At 34.2% G+C, this 21,479-nt stretch overlaps 3 pseudogenes; all 3 read right to left on the bottom strand.

Annotated features, from left to right (window-relative positions):
* Window positions 1–2,093: 2,093 nt before the first annotated feature.
* On the bottom strand, window positions 2,094–2,726 carry LOC150035852 (inorganic phosphate transporter 1-4 pseudogene; annotated as a pseudogene).
* LOC120078244 (putative inorganic phosphate transporter 1-7 pseudogene) lies at window positions 2,679–3,780 on the bottom strand (annotated as a pseudogene).
* A 10,011-nt stretch (window positions 3,781–13,791) lies between these two features.
* On the bottom strand, window positions 13,792–15,179 carry LOC150035851 (uncharacterized; annotated as a pseudogene).
* Window positions 15,180–21,479: the final 6,300 nt, after the last annotated feature.

The raw sequence follows: 21,479 nt of genomic DNA, 5'->3' as shown, positions 1-21,479 counted from the left end.
ATGTGTCCATCTTAACCAATCAGCAATGTGAAAACCTTTCACAGATCGCTCGTAAGTACAGCTAGGCCAATAACCGTTATGCCCCTGTAGTTACATTTGTCTCCTTAAGTACCATTGATCCCTCTAATGAAGATAAGTCATAGTTCTACTATGACTGAGTCTTTTCTTCCAAAGAGAAGCTGTGGCCACTATGTTCAAGCCCCGAAATCAGCCCTTAAGGAAGCAATCTCTCTACTTATCCCTGCTTTGGGAAAGAAGTGAATTCTATCTTGTGGATTGAGTTTCCAACTCCCAGATCTGACAAGTCGCCTAAAAGGTAAGCATGTTGAGTTGGCAATATGGTATTCTCACCCATACTAATCAAAGGACCACCCTCAAAGGCAGCAGTTCCCAAAACACTCAGGATTGAGGTCATGTCACCTATGGTCGTTTAGGTGAGATGCAAATCTCTAGTATCAACGACGTTATATACAGAGTCTAGTTATCTCGTGGTCCAAGTATTATACAAACTCTTTGTATAGGACACCCCCGCGCCACGTCTCCACATAAATGGTCAGGATCTATCATCTGTAGTAGTTTACAACACTTGCAAACCTCTACAAACGGGCCGTATCCGTAGTGTCACCAGGATCAGGTATCCCACCTTAATCCTTATACTACAGACTTATTTAGGTTATCACTTAAGTCATGATTCACTTGTATATTACATATACATGCTTAATTTCATATAAGATAACCAAGGAGCTTTGTTTATTGGATATGAGTAAATGTCAGAATTAAATAACACTTATTTTATTCATTGAACAATGTGTATTTTTAGAAACCAACGAGACTCCGGGAGAATTAGAACACCAATCCCAACACAGGTCGCATTCAATAGTGTTACTAGAATAAGGCACCCAACCTTATTCATATACTATAGATCATTTTAACTATTTACTCAAACTTGAACCACTTTTATGTCTCCACATAAAGTTCAAGTACTCATGTAATAGTCAAGGGACTTTTTAGGTTTATTGGATTTTTAATAAGCAAAACATCTATTTAGTAACAACTTATTGAATTTTCAAAATAGGTTTTATTGTTTACAAACCACGAGTTTTAGGACATAAAACCCAACATTAACCCGAAGTTTATCAAATAATTTCATTTAGAAAATAGTTTGGGTGCCAATAACAATTTTTATTCCCTATGAATAATTAAGTTTCATTGTAAGTTCTTCAGCTAATTTGTCTTTTGTTTAAAAGGGAAACATATCCTTTATGAACATTTTCTTTTTGGTTAATAAAAAAGCATATCCCTGTATAGCCCCTAGGCCCCAACTTAAGAAGCAGTTTACTTGTTAAGGAGGTTTGTGTAGCTTCATGTTGCTTTTGTTGTCGTAGTCCTAGATTTTCTTCTATGGTTGTTTCCACCTAAGATTAGTCTATTCTTTAGTCCTTGGACATGAGATTCCATTTCTTCCACATCCTTGAATCAAAAGGGATTTTCCTTTGGGAAAATCACGTATTAAAAGTTCCTCTTAAACTACTGCCGAAAGGCTTTGCTTGTCGAGATCAAATCTCCAATAAAACGATAAGAACTTGACCCATCCTTTCACTTACTTCTCTAGTGCTTCCAAATTTTCCTTGGGTCATCCCTCATGTGGATGAGATCGAGGTGGTGTATGGTCTCGTATTCACCCACAACAATGTGAAACGAAGAACACAAAAGTGATATCAAACATAACATGCTTTGTACTGTCTTTTTTGGATTGAGTTGCAGGTCATCCTTAATGGCATCAACCCTAAACAAGTTTCTTCATTAAAATGCATTAATATGTGAATCAAGGACATGATTCCTTTAAATGATATTACTAATTCATTTTGTTAACCAAATCTAAGGCAAGAAATAAACAAAGGAAGGTAGATAAAGCACGAACAAGCAGATAGATTTTTAAAATTACTTCAATATCATACTATCAGATAGAACACAAAATTTCTGATGAAGTTACTACATGTCTCAAAGAAACGGAATTGATAAAGAAATATATAAGTCTTCAACTCAAATGATCATAAAGTGTTATTCTAATAATGATCCTATAGATTGAATCTTTAAACATGTGAAACTGTATCATTGGTAGATGGTTGGCCTCCCAATTCTCCAATGGTTCCATCTTCATTCTCGCCTGACATCTCTTCCAACGATTTTCCCTTTGCTTCAGGTACAAGAAAAGTAAACAGAATTCCCAAAAAGTTAAGTCCACCCAACAATAAAAGCGAGTTTTTAACACCAATACCAGGAGGATATCCTGCATCAGTTTTGTTCTTGTCTTGGTTTTGAGCCAAATATAGAAAACCAAATGCACCCACCATAGCTCCAAGCTTCCCAGATGCTGATGATATACCGTGGCAAGTAGAACGGAATCGTGCTGGAAAGATTTCAGCTGGGACAACGAAAGTGGTTGCATTCGGTCCGAAATTTGCGAAGAAGAACGTTAGTGAGTAGAGGACAACAAAGCCAATCCGATTGTCCTTTAGAGTCCAATGATGGTAAGGAATGGCTAAAGCAAACATAAAGACTGTCATGAAGAAGAATCCCATGAGTTGAATGGAAAATCTTCCCATTTTGTTAATGAAAGCCACTGTGAACCAATAGCCAGGGACAGTACTACAAAGAGCAATGAGTGTTTGAGCCCTTGCTATTCTGAAAACTTCTTCAAGTGCATTCATTGTGGCTGCTGGAGGAATCCATCCAATTGCACTAAAAATATCTTTTTGAAACTGTAAAATGCAACATCAAGTAAAAACCAAATACTTGAAGTTCCAAGTAAGTGAGTTCCATGGCGACGGAGAAACTCTTTGGAGAACAAGCCATATGCACTTACACTTGCACTTGCACTTGCACTTTCCATTTGAGGAGCAGGCTTTTGTGCTTCTGCTTCAATATCCATTTGTAGAACTTTTGACATATCAGATGTAGCTTGAGTTGTATCTTTCGCTACAAGAGCCGTGTATCGTGCCGTTTCAGGCATTTTCATCCTCCAATAATAAGTAAGAGCAGCAGGAATAGCTCCAACCATTAGAACTATCCTCCAAATGTAATCTGCTTGTGGCACAGTTGATTTAATCGGGTCAACTGCATAGGGTGGAGCATTAAACTTGGCTTCAAATGCCAAAGAGATGATAATGGCAAATATACCTCCACCCAAAATTCCAAACCCCTGCATAGCAAACACCGCAGCAATGAATGCACCACGAGTCTTCTTATTCGAGTATTCTGACATGATCGTCGCGGAAAGAGGGTAATCGCCACCGATACCGAACCCAAGCCAAAAGCGAAAGAAGCAAAGAGTAGTCATGACAGATTGTGAATTGTGGCCAAAGGAAAGGCCTGAGCCTATAGAACATACAACCATAAGCATTAAAGTCATGCCATAGACTCTTTTTCTTCCCATTTTGTCACCCAACCAACCAAAGAAGAGTTGGCCTGCTAATGTTCCACAAAATGCTACACCATTAACAGCAGCAGCAACATTTGGAGGCAAAGACCCTGGCTTTGGTGAATTATCAACATGATAATATATACGTCCAAGTAATTTTGTGACGAGAGATATACAAAATAAATCATATGCATCAGTGAAGAATCCCATTCCAGCAATTACGATTGCTGTGAAATGGTACCATTGTGTTTTAGCTACATCAAGTGCAGTTAACACTTCTAATTGGTCTTTTGCCATTTCTTTCTTTAATTTCTTCTTCTTCTTCTTCTTTCACCTTTATTTTATATTTCCTCTGCAAAACAATGAGATTTTTTTTTTACTATTTTCAATTCAACAGAACCATAGAAAAAATAAAAAACAAAAGAACAGATCTAAAAACAACCCATTTATTATTTGTCAATCACTGATCAGTTATCACCAAATGGGAATCAATCAAAAAAAGAACCAAGAACATAAAAATGACCTTTTTTTTTAAATTCATGGAAAGAAAGGAATGCAGTGCAAAATCAGTAATTTTTGGACATATGGTGGAGTTTGAGGTAACAAAGAGACAAGAAAAGAAACAGAAATCAAAGTTAGGATAAGACAGAAAGAACAATATGATGCAAAGAAAAAAGAAAAAGGAAAAAAGAAGAGAAGAAAGAGAAGTGCATGGGAATGAGTAATGAGTTACCAACCTGGGAATTTGGAGATGAGAAATAAAGGGAAAGGATGTTAGAGGTATATATATATATGGAATGGGAAATTAAGCAGATCTGAAATGTTCTATAGCATATTCTTTTTGTTGCCAAGTTTTTCGTTGGAACGATATAGTTGACAATTTTACACCGTCATATTATGTAAAATGTATGATATAGATACAAATTTAAAAAATTGTACATAACAGAGTTATAACTTATAACTACTTTTTCTCTTTAATTCCTAATCTAATCAACACATGCATTCTCAATATACTTGATATTCATCTTCCTTAAAATTAAAAATTAGATTAACTTATAAATTTAGTTCATAAATTTTGACAATTGTACTCGACTCATAATTAATGCTTAAAATCAATATTGTTGAATTGATGATTTATTTAGTACGAACAATACAGTGCTTTAAGGTTGAGAGAAGAAGTTAATGTCTTAACATGCTTATATTGGCATAGATGTGACAATTAATTACTACAATACATTTGAAGCTAGATTTTTAGTACAATCTGCCTTTATTTTATCTAATTAGGTTTATTTCCTTATTAAAAACAACTTTATAATAAGTTAAAAAAAAGTAAATATGCATGAAACAAATAAATACCAAATAGATATGGCTATTCAAATTTGAGCTATGAATTTATAATATTAAAAAAAAAAAATTTAAATTCTCTTTTGTAATAAAATTGAGACTAAAAAAAATGTCCTCTCTTAGATTTCTTATTTTCACTTCCCTTTTCTTCTCCACAACTTTCTCCTTCTCCTCTTTGTCCACAACATTCTCCCATTCTTGTTTTCCCTTTTTTCTTGCTAACTTTTCCCATTCCTCTCCATTTCTCATTTCCATAACTTTCTCCTTTCTCCACAACACTCTCCCATTCTCGTTTTCCTTTTTTCTCGCTAACTCTTCGACCCCAAAATTCCTTTTACGTTGTATCAACCTCGTTCAATAATTTTGTCAATTTTTAATATGATTAAGTAACTGACCCATTCATATGGTGAAACGTTGCATTGACTTTTATCCTACATATGATCATGATTGGGATGGATGACACTTATAACATAATATAAATTCCCACTTGTGAATGTAACTTTCAAAGGGTCGCCTCCAACCAAAGAATTAAGAGACTATGTCGAGATCGACATCGAAATCCAGATTTCAATTTTACATATATATCAATAAAATAATATCGTTATCAAAGAATATTTTTGTAAATCGGTTTTTTGAAAAAAAAATTAATGATTACGTTGTTTTTACTTTTGAGTTAGGTTATAGATCATGATCTTGTTAATTATTGGTATTTATATTTGCATAGGGATTAATTATTGCATATATTTTCTTTGATGTTTTATGGTTAATTTGTAAAAAAAAACATCGAAGATATAAATTAATCCTTAATACTGATGTCAAACTCTCTGATTTACTGACGATATCGATATATCAATCAATAATATTTTAATCTTTACTTCCACTTTATTGTATATCACCTCATAGTCATTTAATCTTTTTGTCATTTGGAGTATGATTTTGTTTTGTTTTTGTTTTTTTTACAATGTTGAGGATTCTTTCCGGCTAGTTTAATTTAGGTTTTCATTATTCAATAACTTTATATATCTATAAAAATAAAAACTTTTGACTTTGTTATTTATGAATGAAAGTGCACTACAAGAACTTTTTGTTGTGTCGTCGGTTTCCTCTGGCCACGCAATCAGAAACAGAAAAAATTTTAAAAAATATTTTTGTCCGTTAAATTTTATGAAAGTAATAATTTAGTTGCTGTTTAGTTGATAACGATTTAGTTTTTGTACTTTTAAATTTATAACAACTTAATCTATGAACTTATAATAAGTAACGATTTAGTCTTTGTATTATTAAGCTTTTAAAGGTTTAGTTCATATTGTGGAAAATATTATTATGATTTAATGAAACTTCTTACGCATGTAGATTGATAATTTTAATGTTTTTTTTATCAAATGGACTAAAATTTTTTAAAATTTCAAAGTACCTAAATTAAATTGTTATTTATTAAAGTATAAGGACTAAATCGTTATCGGTTAAAGTTTAAGAACTAAATAATGGTTACTTCTAGGACCAAAAGTTTTTGTAAACTATTAAAATGCTATAGAATTAACTAAATTAAATTAAAAGATCTCTTAATTTCTTCCCCATCTCCACTAAGATAAATGGAATATTGATAAACTGGGTTTGTAAGAGGGATTTGTGTTGTTGTAACATCTCGAGTAGTGGGTAAATTTAAATTAATTATCTTCAAAATTCTGGATTTTATTTTTCTATAATTTTTAATTTTGGAGCCAAGAATTTAGATAATTGAGAAGATAATTGAATTTATTTGGATTTAATTTGGTAAAATATTTGAAGGATTTGGAATTTCAGAAGAATGATTTTTTAAGTTTTTTTTCCAATTAATAAGCATGGTTGGAAAGAATACGAAAAAAAAAAATTGAAAAAGAGTGGTCATTTAGTTAAAATAACGAAGTTGTCTCGGTGTAGATATGACCAAAAAAATATTGCAAATAAGATTGCGATCATATATTGAAAAGTATGCAATTGCACATCCCAAACTTAGTAATTGTGCACCTCTTGTTATGTCATTGCACATCGCAGTGTGATTTTGTTTTGGTCATATCTAAGTTTGCATTAACCATAGACATATAGATTTAATAGCTTAGACTCCTAAAGATACTTTATAGAAGATAAAATAGGTGTTGAATTCGATTCACATGTTTATGTTTGAGTCAAAGTTGCAATTGTATGAAAGGGTGCAAAAAATGTATATTTGTAATATATATATATTAAAAAAATAAAAAAAATAATCAATGGAGACGGGGCGGGGATATCCTCCCCGTCCCCACTAAAATCCTAGGTTTAACGCCCATCCCTGGTCAAACTGGGGATTCCCCGCCTCTATGGGAAATCGTGGTTAATGCTCAGAAGTTCAACCTAGATTTTTCATAAGCGTCGATTAGGGTCAAACCAATTTTTTTTTTTTTAAAAAAAATATTTTCTGGAAAAGGTTCACTTTTCTAACATTTATAGGCTAATTTTTCCTCGTTAATCCTCTTCTAGAGGCATGTTTGCTTGATTAGTAAGCAATCAAAAAAAAAAAAAAAATCAAACCTACAAAAGTCAACAAAAAAAGTCAATAAATGAAGTCGATGGGGATGTTCGACACAACAATTGGCAAAACTTCTAGGTAAACTTCTAGCCCTAAAACAACTTCAAAGAACACATTAAAACTAAAAAAATGATTCGAATATCAACAAATCAAGTATAATTTACAAATTAAGGTCAGAAACATGTTTGATAAGGTTTACCTAAATTTGATCCTTTTAATAAGATTTGCATCACAAAACACTTGATCTCTAGAATAAGCTTAGATGAAGAGCCTAAATAACCATCATAAAATGAATGTTATCAACTAACCTAGGAATTTGAGGAGAGAGTGTCCTCAATTGTTATATGAAGACAATGCCTCACAAGTTGCTTCATCTCGACTAGTAAATCAGGGACGCTCCAGCTCACAGATGAAGTCTGTCATGAAGAGTGGTGAAGGTCAATACAACAATGAAAGTTCCAATGGATCAAAGCAGATGAGAGAGGTAGGTAGACCTTGTAATGAAGCGAAAGTATTTGCCATGGCTTAACAAGAAACTCAGGGATTTGTTGACAATTTTATGTATATGTTATCTATTTTGGGCAATAATGCTATAGTACTATCCTATTGGGATTTGTGCCCTAAAATCTCATAATTATTGAGAATTATTTTATATGCAATATTATATTATCCATTCACTACTACAAAAACAATGTTTCTTGACGTTTTTTAAATGTCAAGAATGACTTTTCTTGACCTTTTTAAAAATCTCAAGCAAGCCAGTGTTAAGAATGTCGATTTTCTTGACGTTTTAAAAACGTCAAGAAAAGTGACACTTGAAATTTAAAAAATGTCAAGAAACATAGACATTTGACATGTTTGAAATGTCAAGAATATGTGCATTCTTGATAAGGAAAAAACGTCAAGAAATTTTGTGACCTTGACATTTAGAAAATATCAAGAAACACAGACACTTAACATTTTTGAAATGTCAAGAATATGGGCATTCTTGAAAAGGAAAAAAGTCAAGAAATTTTGTGAACTTAACATTTAAAAAACGTCAAGAAATTTGCTTGTGATTGTTTTAGAAAAATATACAATGTTGACGTTTTTACCTATAATTGCTCATGTATTTTGATTCAGCAACCACATTTGGTATATATATGACATACATTCATCAATCAAATAAACAATATACACGCATTGACAAACTTATATATCAATAAAAAGCCATCAATATCTATTTATAAAAACTTAACTTATTTAACATTGTCAATATATACAACCCAAGCAACATAATTCTAACAGTCAACTCATACGATCACTTCCAAAACAATATAAGGAACATAATTTTAATGGTCAACCCAATATGAACAGTTTCAAAAAATACATTTCCAAAAGTTTTATTAATAAAACCATTCATCTACCCACACATGTACCAATCCATTCCCGTCCCTTTGGGGGGGTATTTCCCCATCCTCACCAGGGAAACGAGTCCTAATGGGGACCCATCCTTGTTTTTTATATATAAATATAATTATATATAAATATTTTTAATTAATATATATTTGTAATATATATTAAAAAAAATTAATCAACGGGGACGGGGTGGGAATACCCTCCCCATCCCCACTAGAATCCCAGGTTTAATGCCCATCCCTGGTCAAACCGAGGATTATCTGCCCCTATGGGAAATCGTGGTTAATGCTCACAAGTTCAACCTAGATTTTTCATAAGCGTCGATTAGGGTCAACCCAATTTTTTTTTAAAAAAAAAAATTCCGGAAAAGATTCACTTTTCTGACATTTATAGGCTAATTTTTTTTTTTTTGTTAATCCTCTTCTAGAGGGATGTTGGCTTGATTAGTAAGTAATCCAAAAGAAAATTCAAACCTACAAAAGTCAACAAAAAAAGTCAATAAATGAAGTCAATGGGGAAGTTCGACATAACAATTGGCAAAACTTCTGGGTCACCTTCTAGCCCTAAAATAACTTTAAAAAAAAACACTAAAACTATAAAAAAAAAATGATTCGAATATCAAAAAATCAAGTATAATTTACAAATTAAGGTCAGAAACATATTTGATAAAGTTTACCTAAATTTTCTCGTTTTAGTAAGATTTGCATCACAAAACACTTGATTTCTCTAGAATAAGCTTAGATGAAGAGCCTAAATAACCATCATAAAATGAATGTTATCAACTAACCTAGGCATTTGAGGAGAGAGGGTCCTCAATTGTTATATGAAGACAATGCCTCACAAGTTGCTTCATCTCGACCGGGACACTCCAACTCATAGATGAAGTTTATGATGAAGAGTGGTGAAGGTCAATACAACAATGAAAGTTCCAATGGATCAAAGCAGAAGGGAGAGGTGGGTAGACCTTGCAATGAAGCAAAAGTATTTGCCATGGCTTAACAAGAAACTCAGGGATTTGTTGACGATTTTATGTGTATGTTATCTATTTTGGGTAATAATGCTATAGTGTTACCCTATTGGGATTTGTGCCATATCATAATTACCGAGAATGGTTTTATATGCAATATTATATTATCCATTCATTACTACAAAAATAGTATTTCTTGATGTTTTTTAAATGTCAAGAATGACTTTTCTTGACGTTTTTAAAAACCTCAAGGAAGCCAGTGTCAAGAATGTCGATTTTCTTGACGTTTTAAAAACGTCAAGAAAAGTGACACTTAACATTTAAAAAACGTCAAGAAACACAGACACTTGACATGTTTAAAATGTCAAGAATATGAGCATTCTTGACAAGGAAAAAAGTCAAGAAATTTTGTGACCTTGACATTTAAAAAATTCAAGAAACACAGACACTTAATATTTTTGAAATGTCAAGAATATGGGCATTCTTGACAAGGAAAAAACGTCAAGAAATTTTGTGAACTTGACATTTAAAAAATGTCAAGAAATTTGCTTGTGATTTTTTAGAATATGCGCATTCTTGCCCGGTCAGCGAGCCGGGGTCCAGGGGCAGCGTGCCTTGGTGGGTGTTCGAGGGCGGCGCGTCCAGGATCAGCGAGCCGAGGTTCAGAAGTTGATTGAGAATTCTAGATCACGAGTAGATCAACCGAGTATAGCTCGTGATAGAACTAGAAGAGTTGGTGTTGGACCTCCTGTGAGGTATGGTTTTGAAGATATGGTTACTTTTGCATTGCAGGTTGCTTAAGAGGCGGATCCTCATGAGTCGTTCACCTATAGAGAAGCTGTGTCATGTGGTGAGTTTGCTAAATGGCTTGCTGCTATGGGGGATGAAATGGAATCTCTTGACAAAAATCAGACTTGGGAATTAGTTAAACGACCAAAGGAGAGAAAAATTGTCACATGTAAATGGGTCTTCAAGAAAAAGGAGGGAATATCACCTTCAGATGGCATTAAATATAAAGCTCGAGTTGTTGCTAGAGGGTTCACACAAAGGGAAGGAGTTGATTATAATGAGATCTTCTCACCAGTAGTCAGACATACTTCTATCAGGGTGTTACTAGCTATAGTAGCACATCAGAATTTGGAACTTGAATAACTAGATGTGAAGACAACTTTCTTACATGGAGAGTTGGAGGAAGAGATTTATATGACCCAACCAGATGGGTTCCAGTGTCCAGGTAAAGAAGATTATGTTTGCAAGTTGAAGAAATCTTTGTATGGGTTAAAGCAGTCTCCAAGGCAGTGGTACAAACGATTTGACAGCTATATGATTGGACTTGGCTATAACAGGAGTCCATATGATTGTTGTGTATATCACAACAAAGTTGATGATGGTTCGATGATTTATCTACTTTTATATGTAGATGATATGCTCATAGCTGCAAAGTCCAAATTTAATATTCTGAAATTGAAGAACCTTCTTAGTGCTGAGTTTGATATGAAGGATTTGGGTGCTGCTCAGAAAATTTTGGGTATAGAGATTTATAGGGACAAAGGTAAGAATAAGCTCTTCTTGTCACAGAAAGGATATATTCAGAAAATATTGTCCAGGTTTGGTGTGTCATCAGCTAAGCCTATAGATACTCCTAGTGTTGTAAATGCTCGTTTGTCATCTGAGTTTTCACCACAGTCTAAAGCTGAGAAAGAGTACATGTCTCGAGTTCCTTATGCTAGTGTAGTGAGAAGTTTGATGTATGCTATGGTCTGTACTAGGCCTGATCTTGCCCATGCTGTTAATGTTGTCAGCAAGTTCATGGGTCAACCTGGGAAGGAGCATTGACAAGCCGTTAAGAGGATTTTTCGTTATCTTAGAGGTACATCTGATGTTGGTCTTGTTTATGGGAGTTGCACAGAGTGTTTGGTGACTGGTTATTCTGATTTTGACTATGCTGGAGATGTTGATAGTAGAAGGTTTATGACTGGCTATGTGTTCACTCTGGGTGGTTTTGTTGTTAGTTGGAAGGCAACCTTACAGCCTATAGTTACTTTGTCTACTACTGAAGCAGAGTACATAACCTTGACAGAAGCTGCTAAAGAGGGTTTGCATCATGACCAAGCTATTATATATTGTGATAGTTTGAGTGCAATATGCCTAGCCAAGGATCAAGTTCATCAAGAGAGAACTAAGTAGATAGATGTAAGATATCACTTCTTAAGAGGTGAGTAGAGAGTTAAAGTGATGAAAATTGGTACTACTGATAACCCTGCTGATATGTTCACCAAACCGGTTCCACAAGGCAAATTCCAACATTGTTTGGACTTGCTGAATGTTTTGAATTGTTAATGGTCCCCTTTTTTGGACACTTTGAGGCATGAGGGAGAAGTCTGGGTACGTCTAGCGATATTGATTTATGTTGCATTTGGTACATCTGTTATCTGGACGAGAATTCAAGTCAAGGTGGAGATTTGTTGAAATTCCTTGAATCTGTTTGCTGGCACTTCGAACAACCTAGTACGGGGGTCTAGAGCAGTGTGATATATAAACTCTCTAACCTAGAGGCACCGTTCTTGATGTAATTCTGAAAACATTCTCTCGAAATAATATTGTTCTCCCTCTGCCCGTGGACGTAGCTAACACACTGTTAATGAACCATGTATATCAGTGTGTCGATCTTCCCTACTCTATGTTCCTTTTTTTGTGTTCTTTAATTGTCGATTTCGCAACAAGTTTTTCGGAAAAGGTTCACTTTCTAACATTTATAGGCTAATTTTTCTTGGTTAATCCTCTTCTAGAGGCATGTTGGCTTGATTAGTAAGCAATCCAAAAGAAAAATCAAACCCACAAAGTCAACCAAAAAAGTCAATAAATGAAGTCGATGGGGGAAGTTCGACACAACAATTGGCAAAACTTCTAGGTCACCTTCTAGCCCTAAAATAACTTCAAAAAACACAATAAAACTAAAAAAAGATATTCGAATATCAACAAATCAAGTATAATTTACAAATTAAGGTCAGAAACATGTTTGATTTTGTTTAACTAAATTTTCTCCTTTTAGTAAGATTTGCATCACAAAACACTTGATTTCTCTAGAAAAATCTACAATGTTGATGTTTTTACCTATAATTGCTCCTGTTTTTTATTCAACAACTACATTTGGTATATATATGACATACATCCATCAATCAAATAAACAATATATAGGCATTGACAAACTTATATATGAACAAAAAAACCACCAATATCTCTTTGTGAAAACTTAACTTCTTTAACATTATCAATATATACAACCTAAGGAACATAATTCTAACAGATAACTCATACGAACACTTCAAAACAATATAATGAATATAATTCTAACTATCAACCCAATATGAACAGTTTCAAAAAGTATATTTCCAAAACTTCTATTAATAAAACTATCTATCTACCCACATATGTATTAGTCCAAAACATAAAAGCCGAATATTATGATGGATTCTATTTTTCTCTATGCTATTTGAAATTTCAAAATAACGATAACATACTAAATCTAAGATGAAAACACTTCTTTTGGTCACAATATCCCTCGTATACCTCATGACGTAGTATCCACATTCGATGCTCCCAACTTGTAGAGGTCACTACAGAGAAAAAATCAGTAAATAAGAATGAAGTAATCCTTACGCACTAGATGTCTAATTAATATGATGAATAAGTAGTCATTGTTAATTTGTACTTTCCTTTACTGTTATCCATAAGATTTGCTTCTAGCTTTTTTTAATATTCTTTTGAGATTGAAACATCGTAATTTCCCTATTTGTCAAGAAATAACAACAAATTATTCTAAAATAAAGTACACTTTAAAACAAACGTTACAAATGAAAAAGGTTAACTTACGTGTCAGTTATATATCCTATATCTACCTGTGATGTCATCCTTATTGAGTCTAGATAATACACAGTATCATCGTATGCATTTATAGCAAGTAATGCCCAATGACCACTAGTTAATAAAATATAATTGGTATTTTTATTGCTAATGGAAATTGATAAAGACAAAACATGTTTTAACTCACCTAGGATTAAAAAGAGGAAGAACTAATTGGTTTGCTTCTGAGACCATCAGTCTATTACACAAGTTTCAAGTTTTAACTTCCTGAGAGTTATGTCCAAGGTATGCCATTTTTTTTCCATATTTCAATCTTATAGAAGTCGTATTATCTCCACAAATTGGACACACCTTATACCCTTTCACACAACATCCACTTAGGTTACCATATGCAAGAAAATCGTTGATTGTCCACAACAAAACTGACCGTAAGTTGAATAGTTCTTCTCGATAAACATCATAACATTCAACACCACTTTCCCATAAAAGTTTTAAATCTTCAATTAGTGGTGCTAAGTATGTGGCAATGTCATCCCCTAGTTGTTTCGGACCCGAAATCAATATTGATAGCATCATGTATTTTCTTTTCATACACAACCATGGTGGAAGATTATAAATAACCATCACTACATGCCAACAACTATATTTAGAACTCATTTCACCATGTGGATATTTAAAACTCATTTCACCATATGGATTTACTCCATCGGTTGACAATGCTAAATGAAGATTCCTAGGTTTATAACCAAAGTCTGGCCATTTAGAGTCCACAAACTTCCAAGCCGGAGAGTCTGCTGGGTGTTGTAATTTACCATCTACAATTCTTTCATCAACGTGCCAAGTCAAGTTTTTAGCACAATCAATACTTCTAATACCTTTTGAATCGTGGAATTGGTGGAAAGTACCATATCACTTTTGAAGGTATTTGTTTTTCCCCATATTATGTATCCTTCCCCTTTTTCCACCTTGATTCACCACATTCAGGACATTCAATTGCATTTGCATATTCTTTTATATACAAACAACAATCATTAGCGCATGCATGAATCTTCTCATATTCCATTCCTAGTGCACCTAAAGTTTTCTTTGCTTCATACATTGAATTTGGGAGCTCATTGCTAATGGACAAAATTTCCTTTAAGGTTTTGAGTAGTTCTGAAAAACTAGTATCGCTCCATCCATATCTAACTTTTAAATTATACAATTTGACTAATGTAGACAACTTAGTGTATTTTTTGCACTCTTCGTATAATTATTTTTCAGCATCAATAAGCAACTTCTCAAATCCATTCGGATCTCTTGAATATTCCTCGTGAGCAACTTGAACCATTTCTTTTAAACTTCCAACATCAATCTCTTCATACATATGGGTGTCAAACTTAGAAGATTCTCCACAAAATAATGAGTTAAGAGGTTTTTCCCCATGCCGAAAACCAAATTTTATAACTTTCATCAATCCTATTGACATATAAATGATCTCTAATATCCTTGCTACTATGCTTTTCACAATTCCTACATTTCAAACAAGGACAATGAATATAGGATCTATTTGTATTAGAAAATCCAAATTTTAAGAAGTTTTGCACACCCATTTCATAATCTTTGGATAACCGACTCTTGTGCATCAATGATTTATCCATGATTGTAAATATAGTAAGAAAAGATGATAAACAATGATCAACTTCAAAAAACAAGTTGTGGAAAACAAACAAGTTTCCAATACATATAACTTGTTTCTAGCTCTACAACATTCTAACCTCAAGAAAGTAAGACAAATCAGAGAACCTCAAGGAAAATTAGAGAACAAAGACAAACACATCTAAAAAAATTGAATCGAAGATGTGCACATGCTCTAATGTGCAAAACATATATTAATTCCAATAACTAAAAATTGAACCCAAGTTTGGCAAAACATTACTTAGTTCATAAAGCCCTAACAAATCAGACACATTAGCATATCTAACTTTGGCAAGCATTTAATTAAAGAAAAGTGGCAAGTTCTCTAAAATTAAAGCCCTAACTTTGGCAAACTATGACAAGTTCTCTAAAATTCAATCTCATTCAAGAACAATATGAAACAAGAGTTTATTATGAGATTCAAGAATATACATGAGAGATTAAACCTTAACTTTGAAAGTTCAAGCCTCAAACCAAAAAAATCAAGCTCTAACTTTGAAAGTTCATGCCTCAAATCAAGAAAATCAAGCCCTAACTTTGAAACTTCATGCCTCAAACCAAGAAAATCAAGAATTAAACCTAATCTAAACAAGATTAAGCTAATCTAAATAAGAAAATCAAGATTAAACCTAATCAAACCAAGAAAATCAAGAATTAAACCTAATCTAAACAAGAAAATCAAAATTAAGCCCTAACTTTCAAAGTTCATGCCTCAAATCTACTTACCTCAATGAAGAATCTCTTGAATAACAAAGATGCATCAAAGGGAAGTGAAAAACCAAGAAGATTTCGAGTGTATTGCGCAAAAAAATCAATTGCATAGACGGCAAATCGGCTGTTGGAATTTCTTTTAAATTTGTCTGATAGCGTCACGATGCTACTAAAAGAGCGTTGTAACGTTTTCAAGAGGTGCACAATTTTTCCGTCAAAACCCGTAGCGTTATGATAACTTGTAAAAATACAAGTTATCTTTGCTCTTAAGTTAGAACAATTTGGGTTTTTAATGATAAACTCTCCTCATTTTTAATAGAAATGCATGGATTTACTTAAACAATAACAATTTCATGTAAAAGAAGTTATCAATAAAAATCGCAGCGCTAACGCACTACTTTGCAAGATTTCAACGCAAGAACTAACAATAACGCATTAGACAAGTGCCGCGGGAAACGCACTAAAGCCATGCGTCGGAGGAAATTCAACGCATAGAAGATTCATTGTTTTAGGTTGATTGTGTCACATCACCACTAGCAAGCATGGGCACCTGCAATAGGCGGTGTTTGAAAAGCTTCCATCAGCAGGTGGCGTCTGAAAAGCTTCCAGAGTTCAGGCGGCCAACCAGGACATGAAGTTTAATGCTGACCAAGGCATGGACTTAAATGCAGCCCATCCTCCAAGTGAACGAGATCAACGCCTATAAATACTTGAAGACCCTCCAGAATTAGGAGTTCGGAGAATGAGAAGCTCCATACTCTCTGTAAATTTGTAGACTTAGTTTTAGTTTGTACAAACCGTGCCGAGGTGTAGGACAATTGAAAGAGCTGAGAACCACCACCACTGCCGGCCAGGGAGTGGAGAAAGTTATTCTTGAGAAAGATACTCTGTCCTCGGCTCTTTAAAGTGATTGTACACAACAAGATTGAGCCAAAGAACTACAAGAGATTGTATTCTTTTGCTTGACTTAGTTTTTCTCTTAATATCATTCCCATTTCATTTTGATTGAATATAGTTCTTTGTAAAGACTCATTGATCCTTTATAAAATTCATATATTTGATCATCACTTTTGTTATTGTTTATCTTTTGTTTATGTTGAAAACATTAGTACTTCATGCATAATTCTGTTCCAACGCCTAAACCAACTTGACAACTAAGTGAAAGCTTCTTTACTTAGTTGTTCGAAAGAATAGCTAAGCCGCATTAACTAGAACGCCTAGTACAGCTAGAGATAGACTTACTGGTGTTTCTTGCATTCTAAGTTAGATGCATGCACCCTAGAGATAGGCTTGTATGTTATTCGAATTGAGAAGTGTTGAATGATGTCTAACGCATGAACAGAAAGATAAGCAACCTATCCCATTTCATCCACATTACATTAGTTGTGTGCAATTATCTTTAACCGGCGCGTCCACCTACTTAAATTCTATTTTCACATGATCCTTCATTTTCCACTCAACTTTTTTGTATTATCTTACACAGGCATAGCATAGAAGAAAAAAAAACTATACTTTGAAAAAGGAATGAATATTAGATATGAGTTTAGTTGTAAATGGTTCTCACCCGTAGTTGGATGCTCGCATGACACCCGTGGGGGCAAGCCAAAACGAAAGTGAGATACCTGAAGCAACGCATGGGTAAACAAGTACACAATTGTTTTCTTTTTATCCAGCATTTGTTTTTCAAAAGAAATAGCACCTAACACATTGCTGGTTTAGAAAAGATTGAAATGTTTTGAGAAATGAAAGGAGTTGTGATGAGAAGCCTACCGCATCGGAAACTAGATATTAGTCCTTTTAAGAAAAGCGTCAATCTAAATTATATTTTTCTCAACTCTTATTTCAGCTTTGAGACTAATATGATGAGAGATGAAATTTGCACATCTAAGGCAGAGGAGATAGCAAAGAATTATTTTTGAATGCTTGAAGACAAGCATTGTTCAAATTTGGGGGTGGTTGATAACTTGTAAAAATACAAGTTATCTTTGCTCTTAAGTTAAAACAATTAGGGTTTTTAATGATAAAATCTCCTCATTTTTAATAGAAATGCATGGATTTACTTAAACAATAACAATTTCATGTAAAAGAAGTTTATCACTAAAAATCGTGGCGCTAACACACTACTTTTCAGGATTTCAACGCAAGAACTAACAATAACACATTAGACAAGTGCCGCAGGAAACGCGCTAAAGCCATGCATCGGAGGAAATTCAACGAATAGAAGATTCATTACTCCAGGCTGATTGTGTCACATCACCACTAGCAAGCATGGGCACCTGCAATAGGCGGCATCTGAAAAGCTTCCAGCAGTAGGCGCCGTCTGAAAAGCTTCCAGAGGTCAGGCGGCCAACCAGGACATGGAGTTTAATGCTAACCAGGGCATGGACTTAAATGCAGCCTATCCTCCAAGTGGACGAGACCAACGCCTATAAATACTTGAAGACCTTCCAGAATTAGGAGTTCGGAGAATGAGAAGCTCCATACTCTCTGTAAATTTGTAGACTTAGTTTTAGTTTGTACAAGTCGTGCCGAGGTGTAAGACGATCAAATGAGTTGAGAACCACCACCACCGCCGCCTAGGGAGTGGAGAAAGTTATTCTTGAGAAAGATACTCTGTCATCAGCTCTTTAAAGTGATTGTACACAACAAGATTGAGCCAAAGAACTACAAGAGATTGTATTCTTTTGCTTGACTTAGTTTTTCTCTTAATATCATTCCCATTTCATTTTGATTGAATATAGTTCTTTGTAAAGACTCATTGATCCTTTATAAAATTCATATATTTGATCATCACTTTTGTTATTGTTTATCTTCTGTTTATGTTGAAAACATTAGTACTTCATGCATAATTCTGTTCCAACGCCTAAACCAACTTGACAACTAAGTGAAAGCTTCTTTACTTAGTTGTTCGAAAGAATAGCTAAGCCGCATTAACTAGAACGCCTAGTACAGCTAGAGATAGACTTACTGGTGTTTCTTGCATTCTAAGTTAGATGCATGCACCCTAGAGATAGGCTTGTATGTTATTCGAATTGAGAAGTGTTGAATGATGTCTAACGCATGAACAGAAAGATAAGCAACCTATCCCATTTCATCCACATTACATTAGTTGTGTGCAATTATCTTTAACCGGCGCGTCCACCTACTTAAATTCTATTTTCACATGATCCTTCATTTTCCACTCAACTTTTTTGTATTATCTTACACAGGCATAGCATAGAAGAAAAAAAAACTATACTTTGAAAAAGGAATGAATATTAGATATGAGTTTAGTTGTAAATGGTTCTCACCCGTAGTTGGATGCTCGCATGACACCCGTGGGGGCAAGCCAAAACGAAAGTGAGATACCTGAAGCAACGCATGGGTAAACAAGTACACAATTGTTTTCTTTTTATCCAGCATTTGTTTTTCAAAAGAAATAGCACCTAACACATTGCTGGTTTAGAAAAGATTGAAATGTTTTGAGAAATGAAAGGAGTTGTGATGAGAAGCCTACCGCATCGGAAACTAGATATTAGTCCTTTTAAGAAAAGCGTCAATCTAAATTATATTTTTCTCAACTCTTATTTCAGCTTTGAGACTAATATGATGAGAGATGAAATTTGCACATCTAAGGCAGAGGAGATAGCAAAGAATTATTTTTGAATGCTTGAAGACAAGCATTGTTCAAATTTGGGGGTGGTTGATAACTTGTAAAAATACAAGTTATCTTTGCTCTTAAGTTAAAACAATTAGGGTTTTTAATGATAAAATCTCCTCATTTTTAATAGAAATGCATGGATTTACTTAAACAATAACAATTTCATGTAAAAGAAGTTTATCACTAAAAATCGTGGCGCTAACACACTACTTTTCAGGATTTCAACGCAAGAACTAACAATAACACATTAGACAAGTGCCGCAGGAAACGCGCTAAAGCCATGCATCGGAGGAAATTCAACGAATAGAAGATTCATTACTCCAGGCTGATTGTGTCACATCACCACTAGCAAGCATGGGCACCTGCAATAGGCGGCATCTGAAAAGCTTCCAGCAGTAGGCGCCGTCTGAAAAGCTTCCAGAGGTCAGGCGGCCAACCAGGACATGGAGTTTAATGCTAACCAGGGCATGGACTTAAATGCAGCCTATCCTCCAAGTGGACGAGACCAACGCCTATAAATACTTGAAGACCTTCCAGAATTAGGAGTTCGGAGAATGAGAAGCTCCATACTCTCTGTAAATTTGTAGACTTAGTTTTAGTTTGTACAAGTCGTGCCGAGGTGTAAGACGATCAAATGAGTTGAGAACCACCACCACCGCCGCCTAGGGAGTGGAGAAAGTTATTCTTGAGAAAGATACTCTGTCATCAGCTCTTTAAAGTGATTGTACACAACAAGATTGAGCCAAAGAACTACAAGAGATTGTATTCTTTGGCTTGACTCAGTTTCTCTCTTAATATCATTTCCATTTCATTTTGATCGAATATAGTTCTTTGTAAAGACTCATTGATCCTTTATAAAATTCATATATTTGATCATCACTTTTGATATTTTTTATCTTCTGTTTATGTTGAAAGCATTAATACTTCATGCATAATTCTGTTCCAACGCCTAAACCAACTTGACAACTTGATGAAAGCTTCTTTACTTAGTTGTTCGAAAGAATAGCTAAGCTGTATTAAGTAGAACGAACGCCTAGTACAACTAGAGATAGACTTATTGGTGTTTCTTGCATTCTAAGTTAGACACATGCACCCTAGAGATAGGCTTGTATGTTATTCGCATTGAGAAGTGTTGAATGATGTCTAACTTATGAACAGAAAGATAAGCAACCCATCCTATTTCATCCACATTACATCAGTTGTGTGCAATTATCTTTAACCGGCGCGTCCACCTACTTAAATTCCATTTTCACATGATCCTTCATTTTCCACTCAATTCTTTTGTATTATCTTGCACAGGCATAGCATGTTAGTGTAAATAATACATCTTTCACATTCATTTAGGAAAAACCTCCTGCTGCATGTACAACGCATGATCTGTGTTAGTGAAACTGAATCCCTGTGATCGACCCTGGACTTGCCAGGAACCTAGATTAGATTTATACTTGGGTTTAATCTAGGAAAACTTGAACGTTATTATAAGGGGTTATGTGCCTTCTGTGCATAATACTAATGCCCCAATGCGTTGCATTCATTTAAATGCATCAAGGCAGAATGCAACACTTAGACTTTATTCTTCCAATCTATTTCACGTTATATACTCCTAAAGCATCTCACGATAGCAAGCGAACACATTATAATGCTATTGAGAACGTTGCAATGCTACGTGCGTGAGACGCACATGGTTTTCATTTTTCCGTCAAAATACATAGCGTTGCAATGCCACTTTTTAGAGTTGCAATGCTACCCTATATATTTTACAATTCTTAACGTTTTTAAAACGTCAAAAATCCATTAATTGAACTTGACATTTTTAAAATGTCAAGTACTATATTTTCCAGGAAAAATGCACAAGCCCCACTTTTTAAAATCAATTCTTGACGTCTGTTCTTTAAAATCACCTATTTCTTGA

The sequence above is a fragment of the Benincasa hispida genome, chromosome 5 (assembly GCF_027475165.1).
Source record: "Benincasa hispida cultivar pf3 chromosome 5, pf3_genome.v1.1, whole genome shotgun sequence".
NCBI lineage: Eukaryota > Viridiplantae > Streptophyta > Magnoliopsida > Cucurbitales > Cucurbitaceae > Benincasa > Benincasa hispida.
This window is presented reverse-complemented; position numbering and strand designations above follow the sequence as displayed.